This window comes from Ursus maritimus, unplaced genomic scaffold (assembly GCF_017311325.1).
Source record: "Ursus maritimus isolate PB19 unplaced genomic scaffold, ASM1731132v1 scaffold_3, whole genome shotgun sequence".
Classification (NCBI taxonomy): Eukaryota; Metazoa; Chordata; class Mammalia; order Carnivora; family Ursidae; genus Ursus; species Ursus maritimus.
In genome coordinates this window covers 91,789,123-91,804,879 of record NW_024425563.1, presented here as the reverse complement: position 1 = coordinate 91,804,879, position 15,757 = coordinate 91,789,123, and the positions used below count along the sequence as shown (strand labels likewise).

The 15,757-nt window shown below is 41.8% G+C and overlaps 1 long non-coding RNA gene across 1 annotated transcript in view; it reads left to right on the top strand.

The window, feature by feature from the left end:
• The first annotated feature begins 1,794 nt into the window (after positions 1-1,794).
• The window catches only part of LOC103674588, a 36,061-nt gene continuing 22,098 nt past the window's right edge, over positions 1,795-15,757 (top strand). The window contains exon 1 of the long non-coding RNA XR_005838646.1: positions 1,795-2,525. This is a non-coding gene — a long non-coding RNA (uncharacterized LOC103674588). The remainder of the gene's footprint in view (positions 2,526-15,757) is intronic.

Below are 15,757 nucleotides of genomic sequence, written 5' to 3'. Positions count from 1 at the left end.
GAGAGAACTTTCCCATGACCATCTTAACTTCAGTTCTGTTGATCTAATAATATTAGCCATTTAATGGAGAGCAGTGTGACCAGTCCTGGTGTCCCATAATTAGAGAAGAAAACTTCGAGATGTACAAGTCTGAGCTCTGTCAGATGGAAAGGATGTTTGGACATTGGAAAGAATTTCATTAATTCTTTTCATTATGTCACAGTAGTTTTAGTTAATAGTATTCCCTCACATCATTCCCATTCCACTTTTCCTCTGTCTCTCTCAGAAGTGATAATATTGCTGTCTTGCATGAGAAAATAGATTCTGTTCATTTTCATCCAATGGTGATTCTTGGCAAAAAGAAAAACTCGTTTCCCTACTTTGGCTGCTTTTTATGTTTATATACTTTCTCAGCCTTATATTTAATGTCTCACTGTTTTGAAGTCTTCACCTCAACGTCTGACACGTTCCAATATCCCAGTGGTTTCCATTCTGAAGTATCCACCGTGAGTATAGCTGCTCCTGCCAGACCTGCCCCTTTTTACCTTCACAATGTTCTGCTTCTGGAGCTCTAGAAACTTCCGGAGAGGTAGCTTGAGCTGGATTTTTCTCCAGTTTGTCTTATTCCCATCTCCAATCTTTTTTTTTTTTTTTAAACATTCAGTTGTTTATTTGAGAGAGAGAGAAAGAGTAGGGATGTGGGGTAGAGGGAGAGGGAGAGAGATTCTCAAGCAGACTCCCTTCTGAGCACGGAGCCCAAGGCGGGGCTTCATCTCACTACGCTGAGATCATGACCTGAGCCGAAATCAAGAGTCGGACCCTCAACTGACTGAAGCGCCCAGGCTTCCCATTCCCATTCTTTATTAACTTGGTTTCTGAAGAACCCGAGAACAGTCTTTGCTGTCTTTCACACGAGGAAATAATAGCTACTCTTCTGGCCTCTTTGCCCTGATGACACCAGTGAAATCATTACCCCCCAGCAGCTCTAGAGTTTATCAAGGTACCGCTTGGGACAACCTACCCCTTTCAGAATCTATACCCGAATGTTTGTATTGGTGTGTGTTTACACCTCCGCGAGGGCTATGTTTTCATGTATAGTCACGATGTTCCTCCTTTATCCTTCCCTTCCCTTCCCTGTCAAACAATTCGTGGTTATTAGGTGTTACACTAGAAGGACGTGCTTCAGCGAATTCATTCACATGTTGGCTTAAACCAAATGATTCCAGGTTTACTTCTTACAGAGATATTTACTTTTCTATAAGACACTTTCTTTTTTTCATGCAGAAGTACCAACAAGAGCCAGCTAACAGGGAGTGAGCCTTCTCATTGCTGGCATTCCTATCCTTCGTAATGACTCTGTGACGAGGCTGTTACTGATGTCCCGGGATGCAACTGGCAAGAGTGAGACTGAGTGTCTAACCCGTCAGAGTCCGCACACCCACTAAGTGACAGAGCTGAGCTTTCAGTCCCATTCGGTCTGACTCCAAAATGAGGATTCTCCATCACTTCCGTCATTCGCATCAGCTGGTTGGGAGAGAGCTGGCCAGTACTCTCTAGTTCCTATCCCAAAGCCAGTCTAGGAAGGCAAGCAGGCCTGGATTTCTTCTACCTTCTCAAACACATTTTCTTTTCAAATTCTACCTAGAGCAGAAATGACTTCTTTTTTTTTTTTTAAGATTTATTTATTTATTTATTTATTCGACAGAGATAGAGACAGCCAGCGAGAGAGGGAACACAAGTAGAGGGAGTGGGAGAGGAAGAAGCAGGCTCCTAGCGAAGGAGCCTGATGTGGGGCTCGATCCCAGAACGCCGGGATCACGCCCTGAGCCGAAGGCAGACGCTTAACCGCTGTGCCACCCAGGCGCCCCCAGAAATGACTTCTTATCCACAGTTTACATGTTGACTGCACGTTGTACAAGCCTGCTGTTTTAATCACCTCCTGTCTACCCCATTGGTGGGGGACGGGTTCTCCCTCTCCAGCTGCAGGGATGGCCAAGCACTTGACATCGGACTTTGGGCAGAAGGAGCTTGACTGCAGCTTTAGTCACATAGACCCACAGCCCACGGCAAGAGGGCACTGCACGCCACACAGCACCACATGGGGACTGTATCAGGAACAGAGTGAACAAGCAGGGGCTGTGGGAGGCAGGCTTTACGGAATCCGGAGGTTGAGGTGCCCCCTCGCTCCCGGGGGGGGATGTGACTGGCCTGTTTGAATAATTCTGCAGGTTGGCAGAGAACTGAAACTCACTCCTTAGGGCGAAGTAGACACTCCGCCTGGTTCCCCTGATAAGGAACATGGTTTGGCTAGAGGACCTTATCTGCAGGAGCAGAAGTGGCGCGAGAATTTGCACTTGGGCTAAATGAGCCCTCCTGGTCTCACTAGATATTGAGGCAACACATCATACTGGAATTTCATCTGGGGCCTCCCAGCACACCTACGAACTCTCCGCCAGCTATGCGCCTTTACTTTTGTTCAGCTCCCTTGCAGAATGGAGGGTGTGGACCGTGTGGTGAAAACTCTGAAGCGTTAACCAGGTGGCCAGGTAGGAGGGGGGAACGAATCCACGGCTGGGGTTCTGCTCTTCGTTCTGCAACTAAGCGGCTATGGGACTTGGGGCACTTCACTTAGAGTCTATGGCTTAATTCTCTTAAAAATGACTTTAACTCCTGCTAGGTAAAAAATAATGTTAGCTGAATAAAGGCAGACCCCAGAAAGGAGGGAGGGAGAACCCAACAGCCTTCTGGGCAAGGATCTTTCTTCCCTACTCACATTCCCCAGTGCAGGATTTCCCAAAGTATGCAATACGGTATTCTGGTCACGTTGGATTCTCTCTGCGAAAAAAAAAGATTTTCGGGCCAAATAAGTTTGGGAAACTCTGCCTACTTATTCTTCTTTTACAGATTCACAATACTAAGTAAGCTATGGAAAAGTTCTAAGAAACCTGACTCCAAAAAAAACCTGAGGGTTTTTTTTTATTATCTCAAGTTTTTATTTAAATTCTAGTTAACTGACATATATAGTAAAATTGGTTTCAGGTGTAGAAGTTAGTGATTCATGACTTACATATAACACCCCGTGCTCATCACAAGTGCCCTCCTTAATCCCCATCACCCATTTAGCTCAGCGATCTCCCTGCATTTTTGACCATGAATCTATGCTAGTTTTATTTACTGTAGAGCTTCTACTGATATCAATGGGATGGATGTTCTGTAGAAAAGGAAACACTTTTTGGATATGGAGGTGAGTCGTCTTGGTTGCGTAGAGGAAGTGGCAAGGGGAGATGGGCAGGTCACCCACAGTGTCTGCTACACCACACGTGTTAGCCCAGTAAGCTGGACACTGCACAGGCTCCCCTAATCCTCCCCTCTCTGAGGATGACCCATAATCAAGCTCAGGGTCCAGGTCTGAGCCATTGACATGGCTATCACTGGCTTACCAAAGACGCTGAACACAGTAGTATAAAATCTGGAAGTGGCTTTTTCCCATCACTACCTTCAAATCCGTCTTGTCAACGTCCCTTCCATATGCTTTTGGCAGCACTGAAAGAAGATACCGACACTCTCCAGTTACTTTTGGGTTTTATGAAATCCAGTACAAACTAAATTTTTATAAATTAATGGTGCATTCAATTTAAACCTTTATCCCTCTCCATAATTCAGGTTGGGTTTGAGCCAACGTTCTTCACCCACAGTAGGGAGGGGAGACACAATCCGTTCTTTCTCTTTCCTAACTTCCATCACCACCCTCCGCTTCTGGTGTGGTAGAGGAAGGGAGAGAAAGGTGGGTGGTTAGAGTGACTGGGGCAAAGGACTTCATTCTTAGCTGGGGCCCTCTGTATTCCTCCCTTGGCCTTGGCATGCCATGATGTTGTCGGTAGTACCATCTTTTACAGGTTCCTCTGAGCTGCCCCTTCCCCTCCCCCACACCCATACTCAGTGTCCGGTAAGTCATGTTCCCTTCAGGATGTCCCTGTGTTTATGCCCCTTGTTGCACAGAAAGCCCTCTGGAGCACGTTTGAGCGCCCACCTGCTCTGTCCAGGGGAAATCTCACATACCCTCACCACACCAGACTCTGCTATCCTCTGCACTTGGGACCAACGGAGCCCACTTCTGACTCCGCTTCCATAACACTGGGGCCAGTCCAGTCTCTATCTGCACAGGTACTCCCAATCCTGAGGGGCACGAGCCCCTCTCTCTGACTGCTCTCTCTACCCTGGCAGGAGACCTGCATACGTCAGCGCCCCGCAATCATTCAACCCCCAGAGACTGTTCAGATGAAAGCACGAGGGACACAGGCAGAGAAACAAATGTCCCAGTGCTCTGAATTCCTCTGGATTCTTTTCAAAGAAACGGCTTCTCCTCCTCTCTACTGAAACCCCACTGTTCTCTTTTATAGATGATGGGGTGATTTAGGATGGTTTAGACGCTGTTACCCTGGTGCCTCCCCTTGGAATGCAGAGGTACTTAAAAAGCCATTAGGCTAAGCTTGAGGCTTTAGCTAAAATTCCCAGACAAGAGGAAACGGTCCATCCATAACCTGTTGCAACGTCCAAGAGCCGGACGCCTCCTCCTTGGCTCTCCCTGCACCACTGTTTTGTGAACCACCAGCCTCACTAGCTGGTTGACATGGGATTAGGCCTCATTTGAGGAGCTAGCTGGATGTGCTTTCACTCACCCTTTCTTCTTTCCTTCTCCAAATGGCTCAGAGCAGCCCTGCAAGAGGATGTTCCGTGGTTTCAGGGAAGGAAGAGGCGACTTGGAGCCAGCCAAGCAAAAAGCCACTGGCAGAGATTGGCTAGCTGATGGCCAGCTAGAAACCCTTCCCCTTTTCCTCAGATGGTGAAGCTCGTTCCTTCCATTCAAATATCAATGCTAGGTGACCGCTACTGAAGTCAAGAATATTCTGTCAGGAATAATAATAAAATAAAATAAATAAAATAATATCATGTCAGGAATAATAATAAAACTTATAACTGCGCGGTCATAGAATGAGAGAAAGTTACAGGAGATGTTTTTATCTTAGGAATTCCAGACACCGTCGAGTTTCCCAGGAAGATGCGGCCAGGACTCTGTGGCCCTTGACCTAGGTCACACGTGCGTTCTATGGCACAGCCTCAGCAGCACCGGGGCACCAAGGACGTGCTTAAATACCATGCAGCAGGGAAGTGACTTGCTGCTCCGGATAGTTTAAGGAGAAATACATTGGGAGATTTTGGCTGTCAAACCTGAGATCTTGGTGAAGAAAACAGTGGCCCGCGTAAGGTGTAAACCTTCATTTCGTTTTTTTCATAGGTTACTGTCTAGAAAAGATCACTTACGTACTTACACCAAACATGTTGAAAGACCCTTGAGGACCCAAGAGGGAAAAGTAAATGCCTGCCTCAAGGACCTTACACTTCAGAGGAGAGAGAGGCAAAGGAAGAAACTACGATAAGAAAACACAAGGATCACAGCGGGGTATACAGCAAACACAGCTGGGAGGGAGCGGGCACAAAGGCAAAAGCCACGGGCACTGACATCTACCTGCCAAAGCAGATTGGACAGAATAGAGACGCGGAGGGGACGTGCTAAATGCAGAAGCTTGGGGGAGCCTAAGGGTAAAGGATCATAAAGACGGCCCCTGGACAGATGTGGACCCTGTCAATCACTTCTCTGATGCAAATAGTTGGCATTTTTATTAAAAGTCAACCGCTGCTAACTGAGGTATAGGGATGCAAAAGAAAGAATTGCTATCACCCAATTTTTAGGGAGAAAAGCAATTGTCCCAACCCTAGCCCTCTTGCCGATGTTTCTTCGAGTTAGCTTTTTGCTCAGAAACCACACATGAATGAAATTTGGTGGACAAGCTGCCCCCAGCCTCCAGTCCCTGTGAAGGAACTGATCGGACTCCCTGGCCACCACTCTGACCAGGATCTGACATCGTAACACCAAGTGGGGTGGGCACTGCAACTCAGACAAGAGAGACAATGTTCCTAAATGTCTGGGTTTTACACAATTCCAACCCTTCACGTCTGAGTTAAATTTAGCCTTTTAGCCTTGGCCAACTTTTTGGTCTAACAACCAAAATTAAAAAAATAAAAAAATAAAAAAGATAATTGGAAAGTTTAATAAGAGACCAAAAGGCTAAACAGGCTTCTTGGACCTAGAGTCTGTCTTGCACACAGCATTTGAATGAATGATTTTTAAATTAATCAAAAGCACATAGATTATAATTATTTCATATCTACCAAAATTCTCATGTTTCAAAAATCAAAGGCAAATTAGTTTGGTATTTTATTTTGCCAAGCCCCAAGTATTTAGTATGACTTTGAGAGACATGTTCCCCAAACCAAAAGTCATGGGCATCCATTCTGAACAGTCCAAACGGTAAGTGGAGCTTGAGCCTTGAGGGCTGCTTTCCCAACTCTGAGGACCATTTAGACCTTCTTACGCATCTTTCAGAGGGAAACCTTGCACACACTAAGGAGGATGCCCAGAAGCCCCGGATGACTTACCAGGGGCTTTAATTCCCTCCTGTTGGCAGAAACTCTGGCCTCTCTTAAGCTAGCTAAAGTAGGCTGAAGAGCAAACACTGTTTTCTCATCAAACCCAAACCCAAACCCTCAGTAAATAAAAATATTCCTCAAAGCTAAAAGCTGTAATTTTTGACATGGAATCGGTAAAAATTTATTTATTTATTTTAAAAAGCCTTCTAGTTAATGTGTTGACCAGCCCTGAGGCAGAAAACTGTAGCGTATTCTCTGACCAGGTTTCCCTTAATTGAGCTGCCCCTCAGCCCTACAATGGGCTTATAACATTCTAGAACATTCTAAACACTATCGCAAATATTGATGGCTGAGACAAAAATAAAATCTTAAAGAGCACAAAAATGCTGGGTTTGATGAGAGGAACAACCAGAAAAGACCTACTGTGGAAAGGCAACAATAAATTGTGATCATTTAATCTCCAAATATTTGGGGATTTTTCTAGCTCTCATTCTGTGATAGATTTTCAGTGTAATTCTGTTATGGTCTGAGGGCGTAGTTAGTATGTTTATTTTGTTAAATTTGTTGAGATGTGTTTTATGGTGCAGCGTGTGGTCTCTCTTGGTGAACATCTTATGCAAGCTTGAGAAGCACGTGTCACCTGTTGTTGGATGAAGTTGTCTATAGACCTCAATTATATCTAGTTGACTGAGGGTGTTGTTGAACTCAACCAGATCCTTAGTGACTTCCTGCCTGCTGGACCTGTCCACTTCTGACAGAGATGTGTCGAAGGCTCCAACTACAGTTTTGCACTCATCTATTTCTCCTTTGCAGATCTGTCACTTTTGGTCTAATATGTGTTGATGTTCTGTTCTTAGGGCCATACGTATGAAGAATTGCTGTGTCTTCTTGGAGAATCGACCCCTTTATCATTATATAATACTCCCTTATCCCAGATAATTTCCCTTGCTCTAAAGTGTGCTTTGTCTGAAATAAAAATGTCTACTTCAGGGGCCCCTGGGTGGCTCAGTGGGTTAAGCACCCAACTCTTGATTTTGGTTCAGGTCATGATCTCAAGGTCAGGAGATGGACCCCAAGTCGGTCGCGGGGCGTGCTTAAGATTCTCTCTTTCCTTCTCCATCTCCCCTCCCCCACCAAGGGGGGAGTGACCATGCTCGCACATGCGCAAGGGCTCTCTCTCTTTCTCTCTCAAAACAAAAATATCTACTCCACTTTTATTTTGATAAGGGCTACCATGGTCTATCTTTCTTTATACCTTTACTTTTTACCTCTATGCATCTTTATATTTAAAGTGAGTTTCATATAAACAACATATAATTGTATTTTGATTTTTGGTCCACTCTGACAGTCTTTGTCTTCTAATTGATCTGTTGGACCATTGATGCTCAAAGTGATTATTGATATATTTGGGTTGCTAGCTACCCTATTTGTTACTGTTTTTTATTTCTTGCTTTGTTCTTTTTTCTTTTTCTTTTTTGTCTTCCACTCATTTTGCCTTCTCTGCTTTTGAGTGTATAGGATTCATTTTCTCTTCTCTTTTTCTTTTTTTAAAGATTTATTTATTTATTTGAGGCAGAGATTGAGGGCATGAGCTGGAGAGACAGGAGAGGGAGAGAGAATCTCAAGCAGACTCTAAACTGAGCACGGAGCCCAACGTGGGGCCTGATCTCACGACTGGAGCTGAAATCAAGAGTCGGACGCTCAAAGGAGTACCACCCAGATGCCCCTCTTCTCTTTTTGCATTGCATTTATATTTTTTAAAAAATTTCTTTCCGCGATCACCCTAGAATTTACAATATACATTTACAACTATTCCAAGACCACTTTCAAATAATGGCTTCACATATATTACAAGTACCTTCTAGCGGAGTATTTCAAATTCCTCCCATCCATGCTTTATAATATTGCTGTCATTCATTTTATGTATTTTTAAGCTATAATCACTGAATACATTGTTGCTATTTTTGTTTGAAACAAACTGTTATCTGTCAGATCAGTTAAGAATAGGAAAATTAAAGATTTGGGGTGCCTGGATGGGTCGGTTGGTTCTAACCATCTGCCTTCGGCTCAGGTCATGATTTCGGGGTCCTGGAATCGAGTCCCACATCAGGCTCTCCACTTAGCGGGGAGTCTGCCTCTCCCTCTGTGCACTCTCTCCCTCTGTCACTCTCTCTCAAATATATAAATAAAAAATTTAAAAAAGGAAAAGAAAATTAAAGACTTTATGTTGTATTCTTTTCTGTAGGTCTAAGTCTCTGATCTATACCATTTTCCTTCTCTCTGAAGAACTGTTAACATTTTTGGCAGGGCAGGCCTATTGATAACAAATTCCCTCCATTTTTGTTTATCTGAGAAAGGCTTTATTTATCCTTCCTTTTTTTTTTTTTTTTTTTTTGGTCATGATAGATATATTTATTCCCTGGATTGTGGGGATGATCACATGAGTGTGCACATATTATAAACTCACCTAATTATATTCATTAATTATATGCAGGTTTTTATACTAATTGTACTTCAATAAAGCTGGGGGAAAATAGTCATGCATCAAAAATGGAGTTCGATTCTTTATTACAAAAGAAGCTTACAACTCCCCTGCCTTTCTGAACCCGAAGAAAGTTCTGGCTTCTCCTCAGTGTAGGCTCTGACAGGAAATCTTTGGGTAAAAGTTAGGTAAGTAGCCATCTTGAGTTATGTGACAGCAGCATCGACGGGGTCCTCCAAGATTTGGAGAGATTAATAAGAAAGGTGATTTACCCGTTTGAAAATTAAAAAAAAATTAAAGTTAAAAGTTGCTGAGAGGGGGAACTGATCTTCTGGGCTTCTGAGGACACAGGAGAAGGTCCTGCTGGGCCTCCAGGGTTGTGTCCTGCCCTGGAGACCAGCGTGTGTGGGCTGAGAGGTGATTTCTTAGAGCTGTAGTAATAGCTGGGGCTTCAACCCCTAAGGAATTGCCACTGAGGGTGTCCAAGGAGTTGGGCTTTCATTCACCTCAGGGGAAGGGCTCTTGTCGCCCGCCCAGGGGCCTCAACTTCCACTGCCAGGCCCCAGCTTTGGCCTTCAGGGCCAGGCTTGTCATTCTTATCTTCCACCACTTACAGAAATGCTGGAGCAGCCTCAGATTGTCTTTGCTGCCTCACCTCCCTGCTCCTGTCCTTAGCGGAGAGACCCACATTCCCAACACACGTGACTCCATAATCTGTCTGGGCTTCTCTTCTTCACTTCTGAAGCATAATTCAACCTGACACAGAATTCCAGGTTGGTGGTTTTTTCCCCTTTGGACACTTGGAATATTTTACTCCACCCTCTTCTTGCTTGCGTGGTGTCTGAAGAGAAGTCCAGTGTAATTCTTACCTCGGCTCCTCTAGAGGTAAGCTATTTTTTCCTCAGGCTTTTCTCAAGATTTTTGTGTTATTTTTGATTATTGGCAGTTTGAATATGATACATCTAGGTGTAGATTTGTTGGCATTTATATTGCTTGAGTTCTCTGACCTTTCTTCTCCTTTTGATATTCCTGGTATGTGTCTATTATACTTTCATAATGGTCCCAGAGAGTCTCTTCTGTCTTTTTCATTTTTTTTTCCTCTTTGTATTTCATATTTGGAACTTTCTGTTGACCTCTCCTTAATCTCACTGATTCTTCCCTTGGCTGTGTCCGGTCTGTAATGCACCCATCCAAAGCATTGTTCATTTCTATTACAACGTTTATGATTTCTAGCATTTCCTTATCATTCATTCTCAGAGTTTAAATCTCTCTGCCCATGTATTTTTGCATGCTGTTCACTTTTTCCATTGAGGTCCTTAGAATATTAATCATAGTTGTTTTAAATTCCCAGTCCGACATTTCCAACATGTCTGCCGTGTTTGAGTCTGGTTCCGAAACTTGCTCTGTCTCTTCAAATTGTTTTTTGTACATTTTAGTAGGCCTTGTCATTCTTTTTGTTGAAAGGTGGACAGGACATGCTGGGTGACTGGAACTGAGGTAAATAGGCCTTTAGCATGCGGGTTTATGTTTCCCTGGAGGTAAGTTAGGCTGTGTTTATTATTTGCTGTAGCTGCAGATGCCAGAGACAGAAATCTCCATTGTTGTCCACTGTTTTCTCTCTCCTATTGTTTTTGGGTTCCCATAGAGACTTCTTAGGTAAGGTGTGGGAAGTATTGTTCTTTCACTTGTAATCCCCTGTTATTGTACAGCCCTATTGATGTGTTGGTGAGGTGTGTGGGGAGGGGAAGAATTCTATAGTCCTGCGATTTAGACTCAGAATTTGGACTGAACCTGAGCCTCTAGACTGTGACCTTCTTAGTTTTTCATCTCCCTTAGGTGAGACAGGATCTAGAAGGGGATAGAGTTGAGTGTTTCCCTTCCCCTAGGTCAGTTAGTCTCTGGTCAAATCTCAGTGGATGAGGGTCTGTTAAAACAGTTAGGTCCCGGAGGGGATTTTTCTCTGAGTTTCACTGTTGGGACCTGGTAGAGCTCATGATAAAGTTGAAGTCATGATAGTGCGGGGATCCCCTTAAGACTAGAACCCTTTCTGAAGATTTTAATTCTCAGGCTTGTCCACACCAAGCCTCTGGCAATTGGTCAGTGTAAGTTTTCCTATTCCTGCGATGTGTACAGTGGCTCCTTGACCTCTTCTCTATTCACCTGTACGCCCCCCAAATTTCAGACAGCGGTTTGTCCTGTGACCGCAGTCTTTCCTTGGATCTACGTAGACCTGACAGTTTTCATTTGGCTCAGTTTCTGTCTTGTTGTGAAGACGGAATGATGATTTCCAAGCTCTTTCCATACTGGACCCCAAGCCAGAAGTCTCCTGTGTATTTTTAATATTATTATTTTGTTTTTGCAAAAATATTTTTATAGATGCCAATATCTTTCTCTCTATAGAGGCAAAAATAGCTCCAAGATTTCTTATTAGTGGTTTAAAATTCATAACACAAAAATAATAATAATAAAATTAATTAATTAATTAATTAATTAAAATAAAATTCATAACATAGGGGTGCCTGGGTGGCTCAGTCGGTTAAGTGGCTACCTTCAGCTCAGGTCAAGATCCCAGGGTCCTGGGATTGAGCCTCACAGGAGGCTCCCTGCTCAGTGGGGAATCTGCTTCTCCCTCTTCCTCAACAGTTCGCCCTGCTCATGCTCTCTCTCTCTCTCTATCTCAAATAAATAAAATATTTTAAAAAATAAAATAAAAATAAAATAAAATTCATAACACAAATCAGTATTTTAAGTCATAAACACTACCTTCCATTATAAAATGCCAACTAGCCATCTCAAGCTCCTGTTGATTAGCAGACGTTACACATGTCTTGTAACCGAGAAATATATTACTGCTTTTTGTTTTTTTTTAAGACTTTATTCTGGGGGTGGGGTTGCTGAGGAGCAGAGGGAGAGGGACAAGCAGACTGCGCTGAATGCAGAGTTTGTCACGGGGCTCGATCTCACAACCCTGAGATCATGACCTGAGCTGAAATCAAGAGTCAGATGCTTAACCAATTGAACCACCCAGGCGCCCCGACACATATATTGCTTTTTACAGAAATCAGAGTTGATAGACCTCGTAATGCACACAAATTAGAATCAGGCTGTGTGTTGTGTGGGCTGGAGATAAACCATTTTATCTGAATAGATAGATTGCTTCATTCAAAATAACGTTTGCAAACAAGCTCCTTGATCGTTATTTTTAGTGAACACCCAAATATTTGTGAATCTTCATAGTGGAGATGGTTTTCAATGGTTGTCAAATGTTGGCTGTGTACCCATAAAAGAATACACACACACACACACACACACACACGTATATATATGTATATATATTGCTATATACCCTTATACATTTCAAAGTTGAACCTAATTTCAAATTAGATGATTTTCATCAAGTTTTAAATCAACTGAAAAGCGTAATTTCTGGAATATCATTAATATTGTAATTTTAAAACAAAATTTCCAAAAAAATTACCCAATAAAATACAGCAATTTGATAACCATTAACAATCACTTAAAATAAAGGAAAATAGCTCTCATTGTAAGATTTGAAATTACATTGGGGCACCTGGGTGGCTCAGTCAGTTGAGTGTCTGACTCTTGGTTTTGGCTCAGGTCAGGATCTCAGGGTCCTGAGAGAGACACCCACTTCTAGCTCTGTGCTCAGCAAGGAGTCTATTCTCTCCCTCTCCCTTTGCCCCTCTGCCCCCGCACAAGAGTGGTTTCTCTCTCTCTTTCTCTCTCCCTTTCTCTAAAATAAAAATAAAATAAATCTCAAAAAATTTTGAAATTCCACATCATTCCTTTTGCTAATTGTGTATTTGTGTTTCATTTCCCTCACATATTTTATTATAATATATTACGTTTTAGTGTTTGAAAGCATTTCTTCATTACCTAGCATATAACATTGCAAAAGAATGCCCATTATTTTATATTTAAAACTGTTATTTAACTGTAAAAAAATCCTATAATTATAATTGTAGACAAATGATCACAGAGATAAAGCTTATACGTCTTGATAGTTATGAAGCATAAAAAGCAAAATCTTATGCAGACTGCCTCTCTTAAGCAGATGGGTGGCATTAGGAGTCCACGTATGTGTGGATGAGTCATACTTAGCCCTGGAATATGACAAGGGTTTGCTATCATTTCTATTCCTGATTTTCTTTTATGGTAGTTGTAATCTCTAAGAAACTGGGTTCGTATAAATAGTAATTGAGAAAGGAAAGAGTTTGGTTGTGGAAATGTCACTTAATTCTTTGAACTCCTTCCAAGTTACATTTTTAATGATCTAACATCAATAATTACATTATGTTCTCCTTCAGTTTTGTTGAAAAAAGATATTTGGAAGCCACACAGGACTTTGTTACTCAGCCATCAGCATTATTAATTTTTTCAACACCTACAGCAAAATTTTGAATCTTCCTTAGAGACTAGAGATTTGAATCTCTTTAGACATTTCTATTCCTTAAGGCAATGAATGCTACTAGTAAAATTCCAGATTGGTGAGAGCTCGCCTTTCTTATGCCAAGTGAGAGAAGGGCATTACGGAAGGGGGATGGACGTGGAGTTGGGCTGAAGTCCAGCCTTTACCCCAGCCCATTGAAAGGTGCAGCGGTTTTAGGAAACACATCATAGAAAAGAAAAGAATGTGGCAGTTGATTCCATTGAAAAGTATCCGTAGCTGGGGCAGCCCTTGGAAAATCCTTACATACCTCTGCAGTATCAAAGTCTTCCCCAGTTTCCTAGCTTTTGGCTCACTGACAATGAAGCATTTAGTAGGAAAGAAGAAAGAAACAAAGGAAGAAAGAAAAAACCCACAAAATCAGAACTCCATAGATCAATCTAATAATTCCAGTTAAAGTGTTCAATTGAATGCTAGCAAATTAGATACAAAGGTAGATTAGAGGAAAAATAACCAGTAGAGTTTATTCAAAGAATAAGCGAAAATGAAGAAATCTATCACTCGAATCAAAACCACAGATTAGTAGGATGGCTTCTTGTAAATGTAATGCAATTCTAATACAAATTTCAATAGCCACATATGTTAAACTTGACAAAGCATATGATTATCCTGATCAGTCTCGAAAAGGCATTTGGGAAAGCTCAAAATCCATTTCTAATAAAAATATTCCCAGTCAAGATTCACCGATGGGCACTAAAACCAATGGGTGAAAGCTTGAGGAAAACAGGGTGTGCAGCCTCACGTGCCTCCCCCGAGTTGTTGGCTAGCTGGAGGGAAAGCTAGTTTACAGTGGAGAAAACCTGGGAGCGCTGCAACGCGATGCGATACGACCTATGGAGAAGGTCACTGCATCACCGCTGTGGTATTCCTACCAATCATGCATCATCTGAGTCATGTGAAGATACTAGACACGCTCAAGTGGGGTAATATTTGGCAAATTAACTGATCGATACTTTTCAGTGATGTCACGGTCAAGAAAGACAAAGAAAGATTGAGAAACTCTTACAGACTGCCTGAGACTAATGTGATGTAGGATTCTGAGTAACATCAAGGAACAGCAACAACAAAGACATCAATTAAAAAAAAAAAACCACCTGGTGAAATTTGAATAGGTCTTTAGTTAATGGTGTTGTGCCAATGTTAGTTTCCTGGTACTGTGGTTGCGTAACACGTGAGCATTGACGGAGGCTGGAAGAGCGATATATGGAAATTCTTTACACTGTTATTCAACTTTTCTGTAAGTCTAAAAGCAGCTCAAAATAAAGATACAAAATCAGTGCAGTGCCAGGACCATACATATGATATCCTTAGTATGATAAAGATTTCCTTAACCTGATTTTTAAAATACTATAGCAATCACAAACTCCAGGCCAATCTCATACTTACCGTGAAATACCAAAGATATTAAAGTTTAGAAAAGTATGCCTCCCATTACCATTATTACTCATGATTTTTATTTTATTTTATTTTAAAGATTTATTTATTTATTTATTCGACAGAGACAGAGACAGCCAGTGAGAGAGGGAACACAAGCAGGAGGAGTGGGAGAGGAAGAAGCAGGCTCATAGCGGAAGAGCCTGATGTGGGGCTCGATCCCATAACGCCGGGATCACGCCCTGAGTTGAAGGCAGCCGCTTAACCGCTGTGCCACCCAGGCGCCCCTACTCATGATTTTTAAAAAAGGGCTAGTATTCAAAAACAAAACGAAACAAAAACAAGTCAGAAGAAGTATGAAGTTTGAGAAGGAGAAAATATATTGCTGTTATTTACAGGTGATATAGTTTGAAACCATAAAACATACGTAAGTCAACTGAAAAGTAGGAGTGATGATTTAGAAAGGGAGTGAGCTACAAATAAACATACAAAACCAAATTGTTTTTCTATCCCTCAGTTCAAAATGTTATTGAATAAAATAAACTTAAAGATATCAGATAAAACATAAACCATATGTCAATAAAATTAAGAAAGTGATTTAGTACCAATGTGAGGAAAACTAAAAACTCTACTTTGAGGCATACAACATGATTTGAATAGTGAAAACATACAATATTTTCCTTCATAGGAATACCGGTTATTGAAAAACGTAATTTCTCTTTTAATTTCTTATAAACCGGATGCTATTCCAGCTGAAATTGGAATCAAAATATATTTGAAACTTGAAAAAGTGATGAGAGCTGGGTAACAGCTCTAATTTTGAGTTATTCATAATTTTGAGTAACAAAACTAATGAGGGAAGAGGTACTTTTTTTTAGTATTAATATGTACGTGAAGTTATGATGGAACAGAAGAGAAAATGATAAAAAAGACTCTTCTGTAGCTAAACATTCTATTATGGTCAT